Source organism: Panthera onca, chromosome C2 (assembly GCF_046562875.1).
Source record: "Panthera onca isolate mPanOnc1 chromosome C2, mPanOnc1 haplotype 2, whole genome shotgun sequence".
In the NCBI taxonomy this organism is placed as follows: Eukaryota; Metazoa; Chordata; class Mammalia; order Carnivora; family Felidae; genus Panthera; species Panthera onca.
This window is the reverse complement of record NC_138347.1, coordinates 9470942-9484856: the sequence shown is the minus strand read 5'-3', so window position 1 is coordinate 9484856 and position 13915 is coordinate 9470942.

Sequence of the window (13915 nt, the reverse complement as noted above, 5' to 3'; positions counted from 1 at the left end):
CTAAAACATTATGACTTCCAGGTCACATGTCACGATTTAAAATGCCTTGCCTAGGGGTACCTGGGTGGCTCAGTTGGTTAAGCATCCGACTTTGGCTCAGGTCGTGATCTCATGGTTCATGGGTTCGAGCCCCATGTCAGGCTCTGTGCTGACAGCTCAGAGCCTGGAGCCTGCTTCAGATTCTCTGTCTCCTTCTCTCTGCCCTCCTTCCCTTGCTCACACTCTGTCTCTCTCTCTCAAAAATAAATAAACATTAAAAAATTAAAAAATAAATAAATAAATTTAAAATGCCTTGCCCACTCCAACATAATGAAAATGTTTTCTGTTTTTACTAGTACTTTAAAGATTTTCTTATGTTGAGATACATAATCATTTCAAATTTACTTTTACATGCAGTACAAGTTAGAGATACAACTTTTTAAAAATTTTTTTAATTCTTAAATCTTAGTTTTATTGTTTTTCAATTTTACCCAGTTACAGCCAGTTTAAAACATAATTTCTTCATTAATCCATCCTATTGTCACTGATTGAAAATGACTCCTTCATCATCTACCAATTTGCCACTTACAGTTAAAGGCTTTTAGAGCCAAGACTGAGGTTTTCAGAAGAAGAAGCAATTCTGCCTCAAGACTGCAAATAGAAACCCTGGCCGAGTTTCCAGCTTGCCTGGCCTGCCCTGCAGAACTTGGACCCAACTGTGCAACATCATCTCTTTATTTTATTCTGCTAATCTCTTGGTCGAATCCTGGGCTGGCATCTTATTCTTTGAATTACCATGACCTTATAGTTTGTTTCACATCAAGGAAAGTAAGAATCTCCCCTATTACTCCTTTGCAAAAGTTCCTTGGCTCTTCTAGTGCCTTGCTTTTCCACATTAACTTTAGAATCAAATCTGCAACATACACTTGCTGCCTTAGAAGAACCCTTTCCCTCCTCCATCCAAAGTCCACTTAGAAGGCATCTTCTGTGTGCTGGCCGTGGTGGGTAGGGGCTCTTGCAATGGTCCCAAGCATTAGAGAGCCCACAGTCTGATGGGTTATAGACTAATAAAGAGTGAATTTCCATGATATAATGTAATGAGGGAAATAAAGGATGATCTGGATGTTCGAACAAGCTCAACGCCAATACAGAGCTTCAGGAAAGGTTTCTACAGGAGGTGCTCTCTAAACCTCAACATAATAATCATAGGAGTTATGCAGAAAAAAAAAATAAGGAAGAGAGTAGATCAAGGAGGCAGAAGATCAAGAGAGTAGGTTACAGAAGGCATGTTGAGCCAAAAGACCTGAAAAATGTCTAAAGTGATGGAAACATGATAGATGAGGCAAAGGGCCTGACACACTATATTAAGGAGGCTGGGTTTCTTCTGAAGACCGATGAGCTGCCTTCAAATGGGTTTTGAGCAGAAGAGAATAAGGGAAATTTGTCAGAGACAATGAGTAATCCTTGAGGATCTAAGCGTTCCCAGCCCAGTGGGGCACATCAGGTTAGGCGGTGCCATGTGACCAGTTCCAGCCAATGGGCTGTGTGTGGAAGTGACGTGTGACCTTCCATCCCAAAGCATTTAAAAGCTGGTGCTTGACCCTCCCACACTGGTTGCCACAGCAACCCGGAAGCCCCCGTGCTGAAACGGTGGCTCCCCAAGGTGGCAGCAGCCTGGACCACCAAGTCACTACTGCATGGGGGTAGCTGACCTGAAGAGCCACCCAACCCACGCTGGAATTATCACAAGGCAAGAAAGAAATCTCTATGCGCAAGCCACTGAGACCTCGAGACTTACTTATTTCTATGGTACAGCCTGGTGCTAACCTGACTAATAAAGTTCCCAAACACAATCCACCTTTTCAAAGCTCCACAAACCACTGAAAGTCCCTGTCCTCTATAGTTAAGAATACTCCTTCCTCCCTTGGGGAAAAAAGGATGATATAAACTCATGTCATTGCTATGTCTTTTCAGGGATTTACAAATCACTTCACTGATGAGCTCTGTGCTCCCCTGAACAGATGTGAGGTTCTTCCTGCATAGGGAACTCCAATCTGCAATTTTCCTCTCTCCTTCTTCATGGTCCCACCTTCTCTCCTTATTGCCTCTTTGTTCTTTCAGCCCTGGCCTTTTTCCTATCTTTCTTCATCAGTGAGATGGTCCTGGTTGCTAACTCAGAGGCAGCCATATGGCAGCTATAGCCACACACAACGACTTTGCTTCCAGCCCCTCTGTGCCTTCACAGGGAGCAGACAGGCTCCATAGCAATGCTGCTCCTGCAGACAGAGAGACCTGAGTTCAAATCCTCCCTGGTCTCTTCTTCTTCATATGAACTTTGATGGGTTCCTTACCTTCTCTGAGACGTAGTTCCCTGTTCTGCAAAATGGGGCTACTAGTACTTTTTGGAAGTCTTTTGGAGATTATGGGAAATATAAAGTTCCTAGCACAAGGCCTCGGCCCACAGAACATGAATTTCCTAAAGGTCTGTTTCTTTTTTTTTCTTTTGCCCTTTCTTCTGAAGGGTAAACCAGCTCCTTTTGGCTCCTCCCCGTTTAATTCCATTTTTATTCATCCAGGTCTTTTGATGGACAAAACCCCATACTCAAGTCTGTGGAGGATGCCAGTGATCAGCCAAACTAGGCACGGAGGCAAGATATACTCATGGAGGAAAGTTAGCAGGCTAGTAATAAAATTTGTAAATGCCCGGTGTTTAATATGAGGCATAACCCTTGAAGAAATACACAGAAGGAGAAATTTCCTAGGCTCGGGTTTAGGCTAATGACTCAGCACAGGAGGCAGAAGGGAGAAACTGGTCCTGTTTTCCCAGTGGCCAGGACTCTCACGGCTCAGTCAGGCACCCTCTCTAGTTCCTAACTGTCATCGGATTGACAGCTGTCCCAACGATGACAGACGAAGAGAGATTTCTGGACAGGCTCTGTCCACTCAAAACAGAGACCCCCTTAGGTACTATCACTTGTCTACTGATTCAGGAAAGTGAAACACATCTACTTTTGAATGAATGTACCCACCCCACGGTTGTGGAAGGTCTGTTCTGTACAAGGCACAAGAGTAGTTACCACCAAGGCTGTTCTTGACATTGAAGGCTGGGACGGTGTCTGGTGCCGCTTAGCTTACCCTGAACCTAACACCAGCAGCAGACACACAAAGGGTATTTACACAAGGTCAGAAGATCATCCCAGGGCCCCGTAAACAGTGCCCACAGATGTTCTCAAACTTCTGACTGGGGCAGGGCCAGCTCCTTACTGAGGTCAACACCTTCATGCAGCAGGTGGCCTGCACATGAATTTGTTTCAAGTCCAACAAAGCTCCAGCCACCACTCCCAAAGAGGAACGTGCACTTTATCCGATCCTATCACACTAAATACAAAAAATAGGCAAAGTTGCATATCAACATAACATACCCACGTGCCTAAGACTCCAATATCAAATGGCACATTCAAAGGCCCTGATAAAAGCAAAACAAGTCAATAGTGACTAGGTCAACATTTCTACTTCTGCTTCTTTCCAAACCCTTTGGTACATGGAAATTTAATGAATGGAAGGTTGATTTCTCCCCAGACTTTAAGGTAAACAAGTACCAAGGGTGTGACACAGCACCAAAAAAACCAAACAAGATCTTAGGATGGATTCATCAATAGAGGCACACCATCATGAACAAAGGCAACAAATCCCCACATATGAATGATAGATGCGCCCCTCCACAATCAGACCTGGGGGATCCCTGCAGGAGGTGACAGAGTGGTGACCACTGTGCTTCCTTTGAATCAGTGAGGACATTCAGGCAGGAGACAATCAGCTCAAACACTGTGTCATCTTTAAATGTTGCAAGAACCAGTGTGAAGACAGCTAGATTTTACCACATAGTTCCCAAGGCAGTGCTGAGACCAATAGATAAAAGTGACAGGGACAGAATATTGCAGCCCTCAACCAAATGTGAGGGAGACCTTTCAAAACGATTAAAGCTGTTCAAAAAATTGTTCAAAGTCTCCTGAGGTGGTGAGCATCCTGTCACTGATATATTCACACAAATGTGTCTTTCCACTTTCGTGGCTACGTGGAAATTTAGAGGGAACATGAGATTCTTCGGGCTTCAAGTCAGGTTTTGTGGAAAGTGTCCCAAAGGACAGAGAGGTTAGGCCGGGTGGCCTCAAATGACTGTAGTTAAGGTAACCAAAAAGTGTTGCTTCCTCAGATATTTTCTCCTACGACAAAGGTTAAGAATTTCCCCGGGTCAGGTTTTGAATCACATCTTTAACATTTCCAATCCTTCTCCCCACAGGCATGTCCCCTGCTCAGTGGCATCTGGGTGTCTTTGCCCACTTCTCCCAGACCCCACAGTCACACCCACACTCTTGCTAAAAGCTGTGGACTATAAACTTCATCATGTATAATGCAGAAAGGGAATCATTGATTTTGTTCTGATTAGTCATCATAATGCTTTTCTCTTATATGTACTTAATCGCTGTGGTTTCTCCGAGAATGGAAAGCTTTCCTCTCTATAGAAGAATCCAAATAGCTCTCTAAACAGACACCAGCTGGGCAAACAGTGCAGAGAATTTCGGTGCAATGTGATGAGAGCAACCACACCCACAGCCAAGGCCAAGCAGCCTCTCCACACGGCAGCCAAATTACAAAGAACTGTGGAGGGACTCCTTCTGATCTAACCGTAGGGTGCTTCCATTTCTTAAGAGAATGTTCCATCCAGCTTTGTGGTTAGTCGCAAAGCCTGAAAGTGACTCATGGACTAGAGCATCGGCCAGTGTTTCCCTTCCAGGACTAGAACCGGACGGAGTCGAGCAGCACCAGCTCCAGCAGGAAACGATAATTCAGCTGGCGGCCTGGCCTTGGGCCACAGTGACAGGCTTCCCTGTAGGCCCCGTCGCTCTGCAGGCTCCCCTTCCCGCCTTGCCTCTTCTCGCTAAGCCTGTCTCTCTGCACAGGGACGAGAGGCCTTTCGTGTCCATGTCTGAGGGATGCTGGGGAAGTGTGCAATCTTAAACACAGGAAACACAGACGGTGGCATCCAAGACAGTGTGCTCTCCTCCGCTCTCTGCTCTCTGTTCCAAAGGAGAGTTCCCAGCAGCTAACAGGGTTGTGTGACCACCCACCATTACAGAATTGTCTGGGGAAGGATGAGGTGGGGTAGGAAAAATGAATGGATGAATGGATGAACGAATGAATGAATGAATGAATGAATGAATGAATGAAAGTGACTTCTCTAAGACTACAGACTGTTGAATAACCAGGTGGTAATCTTCCCTTAACGAATGTTCTAGCATGGAGAGGCGGGGACATGTGGGTGTGAGAAGGGTCATAGCCTCCTCCTATTCTAAGGGAACCAATGCTTGCTAAGCCAAGAGGTTCCTTAGGGCTGGAGCTGGGACCTGTATTTCCAACTAATGCTCCAGAGGACACCGCAGCTGATGGAAGAGACAAGAAAGAAGAGTATCTTTGATGCCTAGGCCCCCTGAGGTCTGACCATGGGCACAGTCAACCTCCCAGAGTAGGCACAGCGAACTCAGAAGCTTCTCCTTGGACACAGGACCACCCAGCTTCTTGCTCCATTGGAGGAAGTATGAAGCCACATCTTCAATTTGTGTTTTCACATTAAGCAGCATCAAGCCCTTTTGTGTCCTCAGATTTTGCCTGGACTGGGTAGTGTCTCTACACTGCGAATTCCAAATTACCAGACACAAACACACTTTTATTTCTTTGCAATCTTTATTTGACCTAGAACACACTCGGCGGAAGCTGAGCTGCATCCTGCAAGGGTACACTGCCCCCAGCTGGTGCTGGGCTCGGCGACCCAACTGGACCACATCAGTAAAGCTGGCTCCACCTGGTCCGGGTCTCCAGGCTGAACACTGACCAGGCTTTCAAATACAAGACTTGGTGAAAACAGCGGAACTATTAAACCTACCTGTGAACTGAAAACTAAATTATATGTATGTTCATTCTCCTTGGAGCTGACCTGGGCATTAGTTACATCCATGTCTGAGAACTGTAATCAGCAAGATGCCAATGTCAACAGGGGGTGAGGCCCAGGGCACTGTGGGTGCAACAGTGCACTCCCCCTCTCTCTCCTTTGGAGAGTGGAAAGGGGTCAGCCTAAGCAAGGGCAGGGTTCTGGAGAGACATGGGGAGGGAGCGAGGGAGGCAGGTGGAGGCTGTGTTATTGGTATAGAGAAGCGCATCCCAGCAGAGAGGGTGTCTGCCTGGAGCACAGGTGATGACTGTCCTATGGACACAGACACCACAGGTGGCCTCAGAAACGAGCTCCTGCTCTGGCGGGTAGGAACCATGGGTGGAGGCCTCACAGAGCCCACCTCCCTGGCTTCTTTCCACGCTCCACCCTCTTTCCTAACTTCCTCCTCCAGAAGCTTCCATGGAGAAGCAGCTGTGCTGCGGGCAGGTGTGGTAGCTCCTGGGGCCTGAGTCCCATCCACAGACACAGGCAAGGAGGCCCCTCACTGCCCTGGGGCCAGTTTCCACTTGCTCTACCCTGACAGCAGCCCCAGCACTCTGGTCTGGAACTCTCCTTGTGGACTCTGCCCATCCTTCTTTATGTTCTTGTTTCTGCGTGACCCATGCTGGGATGTTGCCCTCTTTTTTTTCAGGGACCTAACTCGGTCTCTTCTTAGGAACTGCCCCAACTCCCTCTGTATATTGATTGCATTACCTCCACCGATTGTTTTTTGCAGAGCGTAGCTTCCCCCAGATCAAGAAATGCCCACAGCCCCTCTGAACTGAAGAACCGGGGTGAAACACAGAACTCTCTGGCTCCCTCTCCATCCTCCACACTCTCTGGCAAGCCCATCTTCCGGCACAGGCTGAGCCCTGCATGTCGCAGGCGAGGAACCACTGGCAAGAGGCGTTTCTCATTGGGTTCCAAGAATGTGGAATCGTGAACACCATGGCACATTCAGGAGGACAAGTCAACGAGAGCTGGTACTGCGATGGGAACTGCGGACAGAATTCCTCAGTGATGCCTCAACTTTGAACTTGGACGAGCAGGTAAATGGCAAATGAGGGAAGGAAGACCAGCCAGAAGGGGCATGGGTGCATGTCCATGTTTAGATCCTCCCCCAAAAGTACCTGCTATCGTTATCCCCTTGCTTCATCATATACACAGTATGCGATGGTAAGTGTATAACTACCACCTCCCCAAAAATCAAATGTGTGTGTGTGTGTGTGTGTGTGTGTGTGTGTGTGTGTCCCTTTGTAAGTTTCTTATACATTTTTTATACACAGGATGTACAGCACACAATTTACAAAAAATGATAAAATACATGATATCCCATAATATTCTTTATTATAAATCTGTACAGTTAATTGATTCGCACAGAATTTTTTGAATTTTGCCACACCTTCATAATTTCAGCCAACCAATGGCCGTAATGGGGGAGCGAATGTAGTTCCAGGACGAATGTTGGTTAATATTTTGTTTACATTAGCAAGTAAAGAGAAAGCAAAATGACAAAAGTATATGGCAGAGCCTCACCTCTTCATCAGTCATGTGAGCAGCTTTTTTGTTGAGTCAGACAATAGTTTTCAAATAGTAGAAGACCATGTACTCAATTTCTGTGTTATTCGTGAGGTAACATCCACGGACACGACCAACTTTTAAGTTTAATCAGTTCATCACCATTCACATTTCGTCCACCATTTTGTTATGTGCACATGGGTATGTTTATACCGAACGATCAAGCCCTAGTTTGTAGCGTTAGCCATCTCTTTCATGTAAGTTACAAGTTCTCCCCTCATGGCCTATTTCAAACTACCAAGGTGACGTCACCAAACGCAGAGTCTGAAAGAGATCGTAGTAGCAGGCCAGCATATGAGATTTTCACACACACACATAGAATAGAAATAAATTACCTCAAAAGCACAGATAATAGTAAAATCCAGTAAATTAATTAGGTGATGAGGTTAGCATATTTATTACCATTGTCTTTAGTATATAATTTTTATTGTAAATTTATATAATTTAATTTTTAATGTTGGCTGCGCTTAACGACTGGCTCGCAAAGTCCCTGAAAATTTAATTATTGGGTCTCACAAGCCAGTTCAAGCCACCTCTAACACACCATTGTATGAAAATGGGATCACGCTCTATGCAATCTTCAGGCAGCTGTTTTATCACATATTATGTTATTCTTGTCTTTGGACCTCCCACCCTCTTCTTTGCTCACAGCTCTGTCACAGGATGTGGAGCCCTGAGAACAACTCCCAGAATCCCTTGCCAACAGGATTTCTATTCTATTACCAATGAGAGGTGGATGGGAGGACAAAAGTAGATTTCATCATCCTCAGGCAGTGATGGTGGCAGAAAACACGGGCTCTGCAGAAGCAGTAGTGGCTTCCTGAGACTTCCTGGCCTGTGAGGGGCACCCTCACCCTTGGGTTTTGCCCCTCCCCCATCCTTTCCAACAAATTTGTAGGGCCTGATTTCCTGTATTCAGCCCTTCCTGTTGGAAATATGTAGAATGGTTTCTGGTTTTCAGATTAGAAGATTGGGATTTATCCATGTTCAGGCATGGAGCCCAGTGCCACCATTTTCACTGTGGTATAATATTCGATTCTAGGATGGTATCACCTAGGACACCCCACAATTAGGCTCCATTTCACACCCTGCTGACCCAGGCTTTAATGCTTTCAATACAGCCAATATACCCAAATTATACTGTCACAAGCAACCAGACATTGTTCTTGTGTTTACCCAAATGGCTCTCATGCTTACCCATTAGACATGTCATTCCTTGCTCTTATCAGCACCTTCTGCAGGTGATCCAGTGGGCCTTGCCTTCTAGTCCATCAACCTTGACCTAATGTGCTCTCCTGTGTTGAAGGAGGGCCTATTGATGGTCAAGAGACTGGTTCCTATAGGTCACTACAAGCCCACAGGAGCAGGATGAAAACAAAAATCATATAATAAAAATGTAGTTCACCTTCTCACAGTAAATTAGTGTTAGTTGTAAGTTTATAATAGTGAAACATAACGGGCAACAGTCCACATATGCCCACTAGTCAATCAGACTCAGCCACGACTTCTCTAGAGTGCCCCCTGTGCTCACACAATCTGTTCTGAGATATGCAGGAGAGAAGTTAATTTATTGTTAGGAAGAAAAGGGAAAATATTTCTCGCCTTGTCTGTGGGCCCTATTCACCCTTCAAAACCCAATTCAGACATCTCCTCCATGATGCTTTCTCAAACACTACCAATCTGAAATACCTTGCTCTATGTCCGCTGTGCCTTGTATATAATTCTTTATACCCTTGAGGGATGAGGTAATGTCTTTTCCCCAAAGAAGAGATTTGCTTACCACTTACTGTTAAGAGCATTGGAATCCCCAAGTTCTGTGTTCCTCAGCTGTGAGGCAAACCCCCTGCATGCTTAGTATCTACCTAGGCCCCTTCATGTTGCCCTGTGCGACATAGGGGATGACAAGAACCCATCCCAACATGAAGCTCATTCCACTTGCTGTGCCACGAATAACAAGTCCTTTGTCTCTGACCCAGGAACCTTGAATCTTTTGCCAGCATCCACAAAACAGGAACAGGCTGATGTACTAGCTTGTAAGTAGAATACAATCCCAGATCCTTCACAGATCCTGGACCGACTCTGTGTCTTTTCATCCTTACAGGCTCCAGAGTCCAACACAGGTCCTGATTAGTATATGTCTGGATTTTAATCAAGTTGAATTGACAAGGGGCGCCTGGGTGGCTCAGTCAGTTAAGCGGCCGACTTCAGCTCAGGTCATGATCTCACGGTTTATGAGTTCGAGCGCTGCACCAGGCTCTGTGCTGGCAGCTCAGAACCTAGAGCCTGCTTTGGATTCCGTGTCTCCCTCTCTGTCTGCCCCTCCCCCGCTTGTGCGCTATCTCTGTCAAAAAATGAATAAACACTAAAAAAAAGTAAAAAAAAATTAAAAAGTTGAATTGACTAGACCAAAGACAAGAACTTTTCTTCTACTGAGTACCATATAGCCCAATGTTTCTCAACCTTGGCACAACTGACATTTGAAGACTGTCAAACCAGGGCTTGATTGACATTCTTCATTGTGGGGGACTGTCCTGTGCATTGCAGGATATTTAGCAACATCCCTAGCCTCTGCCCAGTTGATGCCAGTAAACCCACTCTCTAGTTGTGGCAACCGACAATGTCTCCAGACATCGCCAAGTAATTGTTCTTTGGGGAGGCAATATCACTACCCCCAAGAACCACTGGATTAACCTATCCCAAGGATGTGGGTGACGGTTGGAAGGGCAAGCAAAGGGGCCATAATTAAATGATAATTTAGCATAGTCTGAAATTTTAACACATTGGGGAGAAATATAAAATACTGCATCATCTATTATATCTCAGTAAAACTAGGGGGAAAATATTGCACTACCTGCTTTTCACAGCTAACAGTAAACACAACTGTTGTTAACATCTATGGCATAAGTGCCATGCAGAGGCCATCAACTAGATCTCCCCATTTATACCCTCCAGCAATGCTGTGAAATAAGCATTTCATGTTATAGGAATCTGAGGGATGGATTGCATAAGTGGCTCACCCAAGTGGAACAGTTTACACTTAAACACAGAGCTACGAATCTCCAACACTCTTGCTCTTAATTATTAACCAACCTCGTGCTATAATCCCAGAAAGAAAGGGGGAGTCAGTCTGGTGGTTGGAAATCATGAAACGGGAAATCAAAGCCTATCTTAAGAAAAAAAAAAACCAAACTCACATGTCGATACCAGTGTCTTAACGGTTAAAAATACACAACCCTTTAGATATTTTAAGTGGGCAGATAAGTGTCAAAATCTGTAATAATATGTACTTTGATTCCTACATAAAAATGTTAAAATACAAGCCCTCATGTGTTGCTGTCTTTTCTGAAAAAAAAAAAAAAAAAAAAAAAAAAAAATGCTAACCAGCCAGTCCAGGAAGGAGAAAAGTGCCAAAACCTGTTTCAACAAGGCAAACACCACTCAGAACTTTGGTGGAGTACCTTCTCCATCTGGCGGTAGGTTAAAGAATTGTCCCTGAAACACTTCGAGCCACCCAGTACTCTGAATGAGTCAGACACACAGTGATGCTCCAAACTGATCAGATTTGTAATTTGGAGACAGCAAAATTACTAATTACCTATGGAATTACAGGGCTGAGTAACTCCTAAATAAAAATACTATTTTGACTATATTTAAAACTTTCTCTGAGAAGCTAACATTCTTAAGTACCCTACATCCTTACATAGATTTGGTCCATTCCAATGGATTTGGTCCATGAGGATGTATTCCCTATATACTTAACGCTCAGAAATATTTTAAATGCACTACAGTGTTTCATCTTGGAGGCAGAGAAAGATAGCAAGAAAGGAAGGGGGAAAGAAAAGGAATGGAAGAGGGAGGATGTTTTTGCCATATTCTGTGGAGAACCAAAAACCATAATTCTATTAAAAATACCTATGTATATTTGTCAAAGATTTAAAATTATATAAGTGAGCTTCTTGCAGGAATCCTGAAAAACATCATCTAGAAAAATAAATGATGACTTCTCAACTAAAATAATAAGTTTACCTAAAAGTGAAATTAATGTCCAATACTAAGATATACATGAATAACTTATGTTGATAAAAAATATCTTTGGGGCACCTGGGTGGCTCAGTCGGTTGAGCATCCAACTTTGGATCAGATCATAATCTCCCAGTTCATGGGTTCAAGCCCTGCGTTGGGCTCTGTGCTGACAGCTCAGAGCCTGGAGCCTGCTTCAGATTTTGTGTCTCCCTCTTTCTATGCCCCTCCCCTGCTCACTCTGTGTGTGTGTCTCTCTCTCTCTCAAAAATAAGTAAACATTAAAAAAAAATTTTTTTAATCTTTCTCCAGGGTGCCTGGGTGGGTTGGTCAGTTAAGTGCCCAATTCTTGATTTCAGCTCAGGTCATGATCTCACGGTTCATGAAGTTGAGCCCCACGTCGGGCTCTGAGCTGACAGCACAGAATCTTCTTGGGATTCTCTCGCCCTCTCTCTCTCTCTGCCCCTCGTCCCCTTCTCTCAAAATAAATAAACATTCTAAAAAATACACGTTTCTCCAATTATTTTGTTTCTAATATAATTGCCTCATATCTCCATTCCTCAAATCTTTAAACTGTTCTCTTTCTTTTCACGGTAATATTACAGAACAATCTGTAACACATTTTTATTCATCTAACAAATATTTTATTGAGCACCTACTATGTACCAGGCATGGGGCTATAGCAGCGAACAGCTATAACAGGAGAAGGGGCAATCCACAGGCTCTCTACTAAGTGTGAGACACCATTTCATTTCATTTTCACAGCTCTGGATGGTGGGTCTCATTATGCCCATTTTACACATGAGGAAACTGGGGCTGAGAGAGGTTGAGTGGTTTACCCAAAGACTCAGAGAATAAGTGGCAGAGGCAAGATTCAAAATCATGTATCTTCTCTAAAGCCCAGCTCTTAAGCCCTGTACCATCCAGCTACACATTTTCTTTCTTTAAAGTATATTTATTTATTTTGAGAGAGAGAGAGAGAGACAACACAAGTGGGGGAGGGGCAGAGAGCGAGGGATAGAGAGAGAATCCCAAGCAGACTCTGAGTTGCCAGCACAGAGCCTGATGCAGGGCTCGAACTCATGAACCACAAGATCATGACACAAGCCTAAGTTGGACGCTTAACAGGCTGAGCCACCAGACGCCCCCCAGCTACAAGTTTTCAAGAGCAAAGCAGACAGCACGCACGGGGAGCTGGTATGTGTGGGGCAAAATGCCTGGTCCTGGGGGGCACAGGGAGACTCGGCCCTGCCTCCTGGAACTGAAGCAGCACCTGCCTGCATGAGGCTTCCGGGACCAAGCACCCACCTGTCCACTCGCCAGCATTTGTTAACAGTAACTAATCTCCCAAACTCAGCTCCAACATTCTAGGGGGGAAAATCATTCTTAAAAATTAAAATTAAAGTGAAATTCAACAAAAAGACTAACATGAGGAGGATCATCAACAGGTCCTGTGATTTCCCCATAGAGGGGTGGGAAAGGTTAGGTTGGGGCTGCGGATTTCATGTGGCTTCCCTCCCTCCCCCCACTGAGTGAATGGGGCAGGCCAATTACTGGAATGTTCAGGCGGCCAAATACACAGACAAGTGGAGATCTTACGTCTGGACCAAGAATGCATTTTGAAAGGCTCGGCGACACAGAGCATAGAATGAGGAATAAAAAAATTACAAAAGACGCTCACTTGAATAGATGGAAAGTCAGCACTTCAATATATATCACTTCTATATATCATAGATTCAGGACCGCATCTAACAAAAACCAGAGTTGACATCAGAGGAGAAACCCCGTCGCAAACACCACTGCTCAATGAGCTCATTACTCCTGGCCGTTTCTGGCAAATCTTTGTTTCCCACTTCTTGTCTAAAACACACTGTTTGCTTGGCAGAAGGAGGGAGACGTGAGAACCTCCTACAGCAAATGTTGATATAAAGGAAATGTCCCAAGTGACCGGTGGTATTTATCCAGGTATTATTTCTGCCACCTGCACGGAGTTTACCAAGTAGGTTGGGGGGAAGGGGGCCGTGTCACTCTCTTGTCGTTCAGCTTGAGTTGCCCGGATACCCCTTTTTGGATTCAACAAGGAACATAAATCTAATTGTCCCTCTCTTCACTTAAACCGTAAGGATCCCAAATTAGGTCATGTCTGTGAACCACATGAATGAACCCTGGACACTGGAACTCTCTGTGTGGCTTGCGAGACCTGCCCTCTGAAACCAGAGGCAGCAAGCTTTGCAATCGAGATGTTCTGGGGTCTTGTCAAACACGGTCAACATTCAAGAGTTCTTCCCCTTGGCTCAGTCTCGGGGCGCCTGGGTGGCTCAGCTGGTTGAGCGTCCGACTTCAGCTCAGGCC